This window comes from Carassius auratus, unplaced genomic scaffold, assembly GCF_003368295.1.
Source record: "Carassius auratus strain Wakin unplaced genomic scaffold, ASM336829v1 scaf_tig00015585, whole genome shotgun sequence".
Lineage (NCBI taxonomy): Eukaryota > Metazoa > Chordata > Actinopteri > Cypriniformes > Cyprinidae > Carassius > Carassius auratus.
The window spans coordinates 155,001-163,545 of NW_020524604.1; the positions used below are offsets into that span (position 1 = coordinate 155,001).

Here is an 8,545-nt window from a genome sequence, read left to right on the forward strand (position 1 = left end):
AGTGTGTGAAACAGTAGATCAAATAGAGCTAACTTTATCTAGATCTCTAATTGTATCTAATACATCTGACATAAATGACCCATCATTTATATCTGACCCTCACCGATGAAACTGGACTCAACTCACACAGCTTTTAGCCCAATGGAAGATACATATTGCTTTACTGTTGCCTGGGAATATGACCTATGACCTTACAACAGGTGCACATTTGTCCATCACATGTATGCACGGGGGAAACACCAAACAATTGCATTATTTGTATATTTTCAATATAAATAAATGTAAATTAAATGCAAAAAAATCATGGCTGGTTATAAATATTGATAAAAAAAATACAAGCACTCTAACTAAATAAAAAAATAAATAATGAAATGATAAAAAATTAAAATAAAATAAATATACATTGTAATTTTCTCAGATTGTTTGCTGCTTCTCTAACACATTTCACTTTTTTATTTGTTATTATTTGATGAATAGAAAGTTCAAAAGAGCAGCATTTATTTGAAATAGAAAACTCTTTATAGTCCCTTTTGATCAATGTCCTTGATGATTAAAAATATTAATTTATTTCTTAATAATAAGAATAAAAAGTATATAAAAATTTACTGACCCCAAACTTTGAAATGGCAGTGTACTTATCCTTCTGTTGTTGGCGGAGTTGTTACAGAGAGAGTGTGCGTGTGTGTGTCTTGTGTGTGTGTGTGTTCTTGTTTTTCTATCCTGGTGAGGACTTCGACCTGAATACACACAGACTCATGGGGACTCGTGTCACCGATATTGAGGTCCCCACGGGCAAAGCCCCACAGGCCCCTCCTAAACAGTGTTTGGACTCGCCCCATGAGTTTTTTTCAAAGTCCTCATAAGGACGGTTTTCAAGACAACAATCTGTGTGACTGTGTGTCTATGCGACCCTGGTGGTCACACTGAATATTGCAGTCCCCACGAGTAACATTGTTCTGGAAAAGTGCGTCACTTTTTCCACACTCTCTAGCGCCAACTATTGGTCAATAATAAAACTCAAATTTAATTATATATGTATTTAATATATTATTTTACTATTTACTTATAATTTCATATTACTTTATAAAATAAACAGAAATAAGTAAATGTACTGTTGATGCACCCGGATGAAAAATCTGGATACACTGAGCCTCAAACAGAAAATTAATTTTGATGAAGCAAATTCTTTGTTGTTTTACATCATAAGGCATCGAATGATTAGTGTCGGGTCTCGGGGCTAATCACCTGCCTTTTTGGTGTGTGTTTGGATCTCTTGTCAGCTCACCGCGTCTACCTGTTTGAGTTTTCCCCGCCCTCCTTGTTTCGGTGTTGTGAACCCTAATTACTCGCCACCTGTTTTCTATGTTCTTCTAATTTTTTCCCCTTATCATTCCCCGTGTTTCTCTGTCTATTGTCAGACTGTTGTTACTCGTTTCAATAGCTCGGATCTTCTAGCTGTTCTTGGCACTCACCTTTGTCGTGTCTTGTCCTCAGGCTCCAGTGTGTTAAGCTGTTTTCTCTGGCCCCTGTTCCCCCAAGGCGCAGAGCTCTTGGAAGCTTCAGTGTCATCCCTCCGGTCTCAGCGGTCATACAAATAACTGTGGAACGTTACTCATCGGTTTGATTCATCTGCTTCGACTATTCCTCCAGTCACTACGAGTAATCCTGTGAACGTGACTCCTCTGCTTTAAATAAAGCCTTGCGTAAACCCGCATCTGAATCCTGCCCATTTCTCCTGACAGATTATAATATAATTAATCAAATAACATTGATGCCCTTTATGTAATTTATTTTGTATCGATCTATGTTCAAATAATAATTATTGATAACAATAGGAAAGAAAAAGTTTGGCCAACTCCAGGTCATTCATTCTCTCTTAAGCATGGACTGTTGTTTGGGAGGGGAATCTACATCAATTAATTCTCCATTTAGGTTAAAAATACTTTAATCTGATTTTCTGAATGGTAATATATTATTATTGTTATTATTATTACTATTCTATTATTATTATTTAATTATAGTATTAAATCATGATCAGTAAATGATAATACTGTTTTTTTCCCTCTGGGATACCCTTGTGGCTGAGCCTTTCGGCATACATTAAACAGAATTCAAAGAGTTTACTTTCTAACAAACTTGAAAAACAATATATATGTTAAAAATAATCAGTCCCTGATAATATACAACCTCTGTACCTGAAAATGGCAGCTGCTGTTATTTAAACTCTTCTGGATTATGTTTTTGATATTTCACTGCACACAGCTGGGATTCACCAGATTGTGGTAAACTGTTTCTTTAATTCCTTGCACAAAAAAAAAGTTGTATTAGATAACTACAGGCATTCTCCAAAGCTCTGTGCTCTCTCAGAGCATTAAACGTGAACCGCTAACACACTACTTTTAATGTAAATGTTTCAGAACTTTATTATTTTGTAAATGCTAACTGCTAAGCTAACAGAGCTGCACATTATACCCTCAGAGTTTATCAGTGTCTTCCAATACTCCATGGGCTAGAAGTGATGCCACCTGATAACAGAGAGTGAGTGATACTGCTTTAGCATGACCTAATGGAGAGTGCTGACTGTACATACACACTACATCTCTCTTTATGATGCTAAAGGATATGAACAGTACAGAGTGAGAGATAAACAGATGAACATCTGCTGGTCCAGTATCAAGGTGTTAGTGCTGCTAGTGAAGTAGAGGGATGATGATTGGTTGCTAATGCCCCGTCATTGCTCATGCAAGCTTATGATAGCGTATGTCCTCCAGTTCACAGTCACACAAGGAGCAGCTAAAGGCCATAGTGGAGGACTGGTCATCACAGGAGAGAGGCTTTAACACTAATAGTCCTGTTAGCAGAACAGTTCATAGAGACAGCATCAGTATCTCTCAGCAGATACCAGGGACATGATGGGCTTCTGCTCTGAATCTAGCTGCACAATGACTTCTGTGATTCCAGCTGCTGAGTGACCACAGGGGCCAAATCAAGCTAAACAATATTTCATAATCAGTGTGGTCTAATAAGTACAGTACATATACAAACGCAAGTGTACACAAAACTCTTACTTCTGTTTTATTTCCAAGTTAAGCATTATTGTATGTAGTTTCAAATCATTTTGGGAGGATCTAAACCAGTGGCTAAGCCAGATGGGTTTCCCAGTGTGGAAAAACAGCACCATTATTCATTGTATTATAGTTTTACCATTTATTAAATCATGTTATAGTATTTGTAAACTGAATTGACAGTTATCTGATGTAATTTGCAAAGATGGTCTATTTTTTTCATTCTCCTCTACCATACATAGTGTATTATCATTTTCATTTATTGATTTAGCAAACTTTTCATCTAATTTTACTTACAAATTCAACTTCAGAGAAGTGCTAGCAATACATGGTTTCAATCATTGTCTAGAACATTACAAGCAAGAAGAGGAAGAGATGTGAAAGAGAGAGAGATTTTGCTTTTATAGTCAAAATATTTAGGAAAGATGCTGTTAAAGTTATTCCATACTGAGATTTATCTTGGGGTTTAGGCCTAGAACTAGTAAGAGGAAACAATATGGAAAAATATTTTATAAAGTTTGAAAAGCCTCAAGTTGGCATTGTTCTTTGTGAATCTAAACAACATTTCTGTCTTCTGTGAATTTCATTACAGTGGATGATGTGACAGATGGTCCTGAAAAGAAGGCAAAGGTAGGCAGCCACTAGTGATTCACAGGTCTGGGTTTCTCAACACCTAAACTCTCCCAAGCCTTTACAAAAGCCAGTCTGCACCAGCAAGCATAGACAAGTTTGTGTCAGTCAACCACCTGAACCCTGCCAGTTGACATTACTAATTTAACTCTTAAAGAGTTGTTTAGTGAAATATAGGGAATCTCCTTTGGCTCACCTCTGTGTCTGCTGTCAACAATTAGTACTTATTTAAAGGTTCAGTTCTGAAGGTAGCATAAATGGCAAAAGAAAAGCTTCCAGAAAAGAGCCATCACTTGAGTCGCCTCCAGAAACTTAGAGCGCCTCACAAAGCTTGTGAAGAACGATACATGAAGGCGTACACAAATCTTTAAATGATGAAGGGGAAAAGACTTTATATTTATATCAGAGCATGAAAACAAAGGTTAGTTGTAAGTCTTTTGTATGGCTTCATTTGCTAGGTCATTCTTATGTTTGTTAAAATGTGAATTTTCAGTTATTTTAGTTACTTTAGTTGATCATTTTTTAGAAAGTACATCAGCGCTCCGATGATAGTGATGGTATCGTGACCCTTGACCCTACTCCAGACATGGACACCAGTGCACCTGAGCTCAGAAGAACTGACAGTGTAATCGTAAGTTTATTTCAATATCTTAACATTTATATGAAAAGTGACAAATCACATAAGTGTTTTTTAATTCCAGTATTTGAAAAACAACTGAGATTAAAGTAATTGTTGTACCACAATCCATTTTCAAACGTGCCAACCTTAGGCAAAATTTTTGAGCATCAAATTATTTAATTAAATATCAAAAATTAGCTGATTAATTTTTTAATTGGCATTCAGAGCATGATTAGTGCTGTTTAGTAGGTGAGCCCCCGGCTCTTGCTGTTAGACGCACTGCTTGAACATAATCACATAGCTGTCCCCAATTTGTTGTGTAGTTCACAATGACAAACTGTACCATTGTACTTTGATGTCAGAAGGTGTACAGGTTGGTAGTTCTGCGCTTTGCAATGACAATGTTTTTGCTATATCCATGTAGCACTCATGTCACCACTACTTCTCGTGCTAGTACAGACTGGAAATTAAAACCTGCACAATGAATGTTTCACATTGGACAGGCCTTCATAGTTTTAATATGTTGTCAACCTTGGCATTTCTGATCAAGACTTCTAACTCATAGCTTTTATTCACAGCTTAACAGAAAAATGCTTGGATATCCAGCAGAAGAATCTCTGTCAAGTTCAGAGCTCAGCGAGGATGAATATATTCCGGAGACAGAGGAAGAATCAGACAGTAACAGTTCACCAGATGAAGAGGGTTTAGCAAAAAATGTCAAACAACGTAAAAAAGGAAAGGTTAAGTCAAAAACATCAAGATCTCCACCATGTAAAAGAAGGCGTGTGACACGTTCTAGTTCCTTGGCCAACAGTGGCACAAAAGAATCCTCTTCATGGGACAAAAAAGACCCCGGACAATCCTCTTCATCTGATGAACATGACAATAAAGAATCGTCTTCACCAGATCATTCCGACGTGACCGTCATGATGCTGAAGAAGAAAACTGATGGAGGCAGAATGTACAATAAAAAGTACTACTGCTTATTCTGCTCCAAACCATTCAGTTTCTATTCAGAGGTGGCAAGAGCGGTCACACTTCCGAAAGGCTCTTAACCTTTTCGCACGTAAGTTCTAAAATAGTCAGACCAGCAGTCTGGCGTGAGTTTTTTTCTGCGACCGTTATTTTGCAATCAGTCGCGTTCTAATTTCCATGGAGACGCATGAACCTTGTCATGTGACATTTCAGTCAAAATGGCGCGCACACGATGCATAACCGTCTGCAGGTGAGTAGCTTGAATATTTCGCTTTATTTAATTTGTTTTATTCAAAACCTCTCAAATAATTTGTTAGCGTGTACCGACTATGGGTGAAATGGTTCTGTTTGCTGCCCCCCCCGCTGTGAACTTCGCGTGCACATGGTACTTTGCATCTCTCCCAGAACAGCCGCGTGACAATCGGTGCATCTCCCCCAGAAACATTGTCATCGGTGAGTATTAGTATTTAGTTGTTAATTTTATGTTCCATAATCCGTGCATTCAGGAGGTAAAGTGAGGGTTCAGTTGAATTGATACGTTATACATAACGTGAATATACCAAAGCACATATTTGACGTTAAATCATTTTTCTTGTTTGTTTTAGTATATTGCTCACCGAGTTTTATATCTCTCAATTGCAAAGCAAATCAAAAGATGCCATGTTTAAGCGGAGTAAAGCTACATGGTATGACATTGTTAAATGATATTTTCCTAGCCTACAAAACATTTGAGCAAGCTAATAAGTGAAGTGTGACCATATAGTCTATACAATTATTATATTAATATATGGTCACACCTCACTTATCAGCTTGCTCAAATGTTTGTATAGGGAAATATAATTTGATGATGTCATACCATGTAGATTTAACTTTTTTTGGTAGTGAGAGATATAGCATATGCAAAGCTACACTACTTCCTGAACTTCAGCTAGCTCCTTTGTTTTCTGTCTGCCATTATTGGACAAACTGATTAATCCAGGTGTGCCTGACCTAAGGAATCACAGCAAAAATAATCCGACAAACCTGGATTAATCAGTTTCTCCAATAATGACAGACCGGAAACAAAGGAGCTGGCTGAAGTTCAGGAAGTAGTGCAGCTGTGCATATAGCCCAAAAAGAATGTATGTTTTGGGCTTCATGTATGTTTTATTAATGTAAAAATATAAATGTATAACAGTTTGTATTAAACAAAAACGTTTATTATTACTATTACAAAACAAAACAAATATATTTACAATGACTAACAATTAAAATAGTATCATAAACAAACACAAAATCTGTAAAAATACTCTGACTTTTGGTAAATGTTTTTGTTTAAAATAAACTATACATACTGGTACCTTTTATATTTAATAATATAATTACAATAAATTATAAAGTATCATCATAAATTCATTAATATAGGCTACTCTGACTTTTTACAGGCTTAATAATGCTTCATGAAAACCAGTCATCATATCAGCTTTGTAAACAAATATAAAAACAAATATATGTACAATAAATATTAAACAAAACTATAAATATACTGACTTTTAATAAATGGTTTTGTTTAAAGCAAACTATTATACACACTTAATGATTACAATAAATAATAATTAACAATGTATCATCATGAATTAATATACTCTGACTTTTTACAGGCTTAATAATGCTTCAGTGTGTGGTACTCCTCAAAACACGGGACAGCACACAAGGGAGTGTTGCATGGCACACACATGTGCTTGGTGAGGCGCCTCTGCTTGCCCTTGCGTGTGTCCAAGGCAGGACACCCGCCTTTGGTTGGACCTCGCAACGTGCTGTACTCCTCCAGCAGCCCTCTCATCAGGTTCGTCCTGAATTGTAGGGAGGTGATTTCCTTTCCTACTCATAGTAGAGCACATCAATAGGAAGTAAGAAAGTAAGGAAGGAGAAAATAATAGTATGTGACAGTGTGGTCTGTTTATTATTGTGAATTTGTTAACACTTTAAATTACATTAATTAAAAATGTTAGCACTGTTTATCTCGTTTATATTTATTTGTATCCATTTCTCACCAGTAATTTGCCGGTAGACGATGTGGCTGTTGAGTAAAACCGTGTCGAGTACATGAAAAAATACTTTCTTGTACCACTTGGTAGACTTTCTGGTGCATTCATGAAAACCAGTCATCATATCAGCTTTGTCAACTGCACCCATCTTTTTGTTGTACTCCAGTACACAGACTGGCTTCATCATTGGTTGCCCAGTGAGGTGATCCAGCTTGCCTGTGGCTGCCATACCAGTTGGATGGACTGTGGTAAGGACATGAACATCCCTCTTGTCATGCCATTTTACTGCCAACTGTGACCCATTCTCTTCGAATTCCACCTCACCTTTTTTCATCTTGCAGGTGAACTTTGGCATCCCTTTTCTGTGTCCGCGCACGGTCCCACAAGCTCCAGTGCCAAGTGACAAGAGGTGCTGGAAAAGTGTGGGACTACTGTACCAGTTGTCAACATATAGAACATGACATTTGCTTAAGTAAGGTGCTAAGAGTGTCATCACAACGGACCCAATAATCCCAAGTATATTATCTCTATAGCATGTGTGTAAGACCCTAATACAATTATGAAGTAATAATTTTATGACATAAATATTTCAGTGAGTAAAACTGGCTGTGTCTATAGTAGGCTGTTATCGACTACACAGCATTTTTATATTATTTTAAAATATATTTTTTAATGATTATTATTTTTAATTATTGTCCCTAGATCAGTACGATACTCTTGTAATAAAGTAGCAGTGGTAGCAGACATATTTTGAGTATCAGTTCTGGTTGAAAAGAAGCGATCTAATCCTGTTTACGTTAAATAAACTGCTCCCGAGCAGGTTTAAGCTTATCGACCTGTTGCTATGACAGCAGCTCCGGGATGAGCTTCAAAGAACCAAATGATCCAAGATCACGCCAAATCATCAACAATCAAATCCAGCTAACTGAGTTAGCGACGTACGAAGAACGGGCCCAAGGTCAATATAGCATTTCAATAATGTAAGGTGATGACACTAAAAACCTGCTCATCATATTACTGCACAAGACCCAGAACTGACCGTGAGAGTTTACACTTCAGATATGTTCAACTTTAATTGGTCTGCGCAGCACCGCTTAAATTATGACAAATTATCGTGAAAGCGATTCAAAAGTATATGAAGCTGTCTTATTGCTCTCATGGTACTGTGATGTCATACTTCGATCGGTCTGCACAGCACTGCTTCAAGTCAAACACACCTATTATCTCTT

At 37.0% G+C, this 8,545-nt stretch overlaps 1 long non-coding RNA gene across 1 annotated transcript; it reads left to right on the plus strand.

Moving 5' to 3' along the window:
- The first annotated feature begins 5,699 nt into the window (after positions 1–5,699).
- Positions 5,700–7,810, plus strand: LOC113074888 (uncharacterized). The gene is made up of 4 exons (XR_003280847.1): positions 5,700–5,713; positions 6,930–7,114; positions 7,326–7,564; positions 7,658–7,810. It is a non-coding gene; the product is annotated as an uncharacterized LOC113074888 (long non-coding RNA).
- The last annotated feature ends 735 nt before the right edge of the window (positions 7,811–8,545 follow it).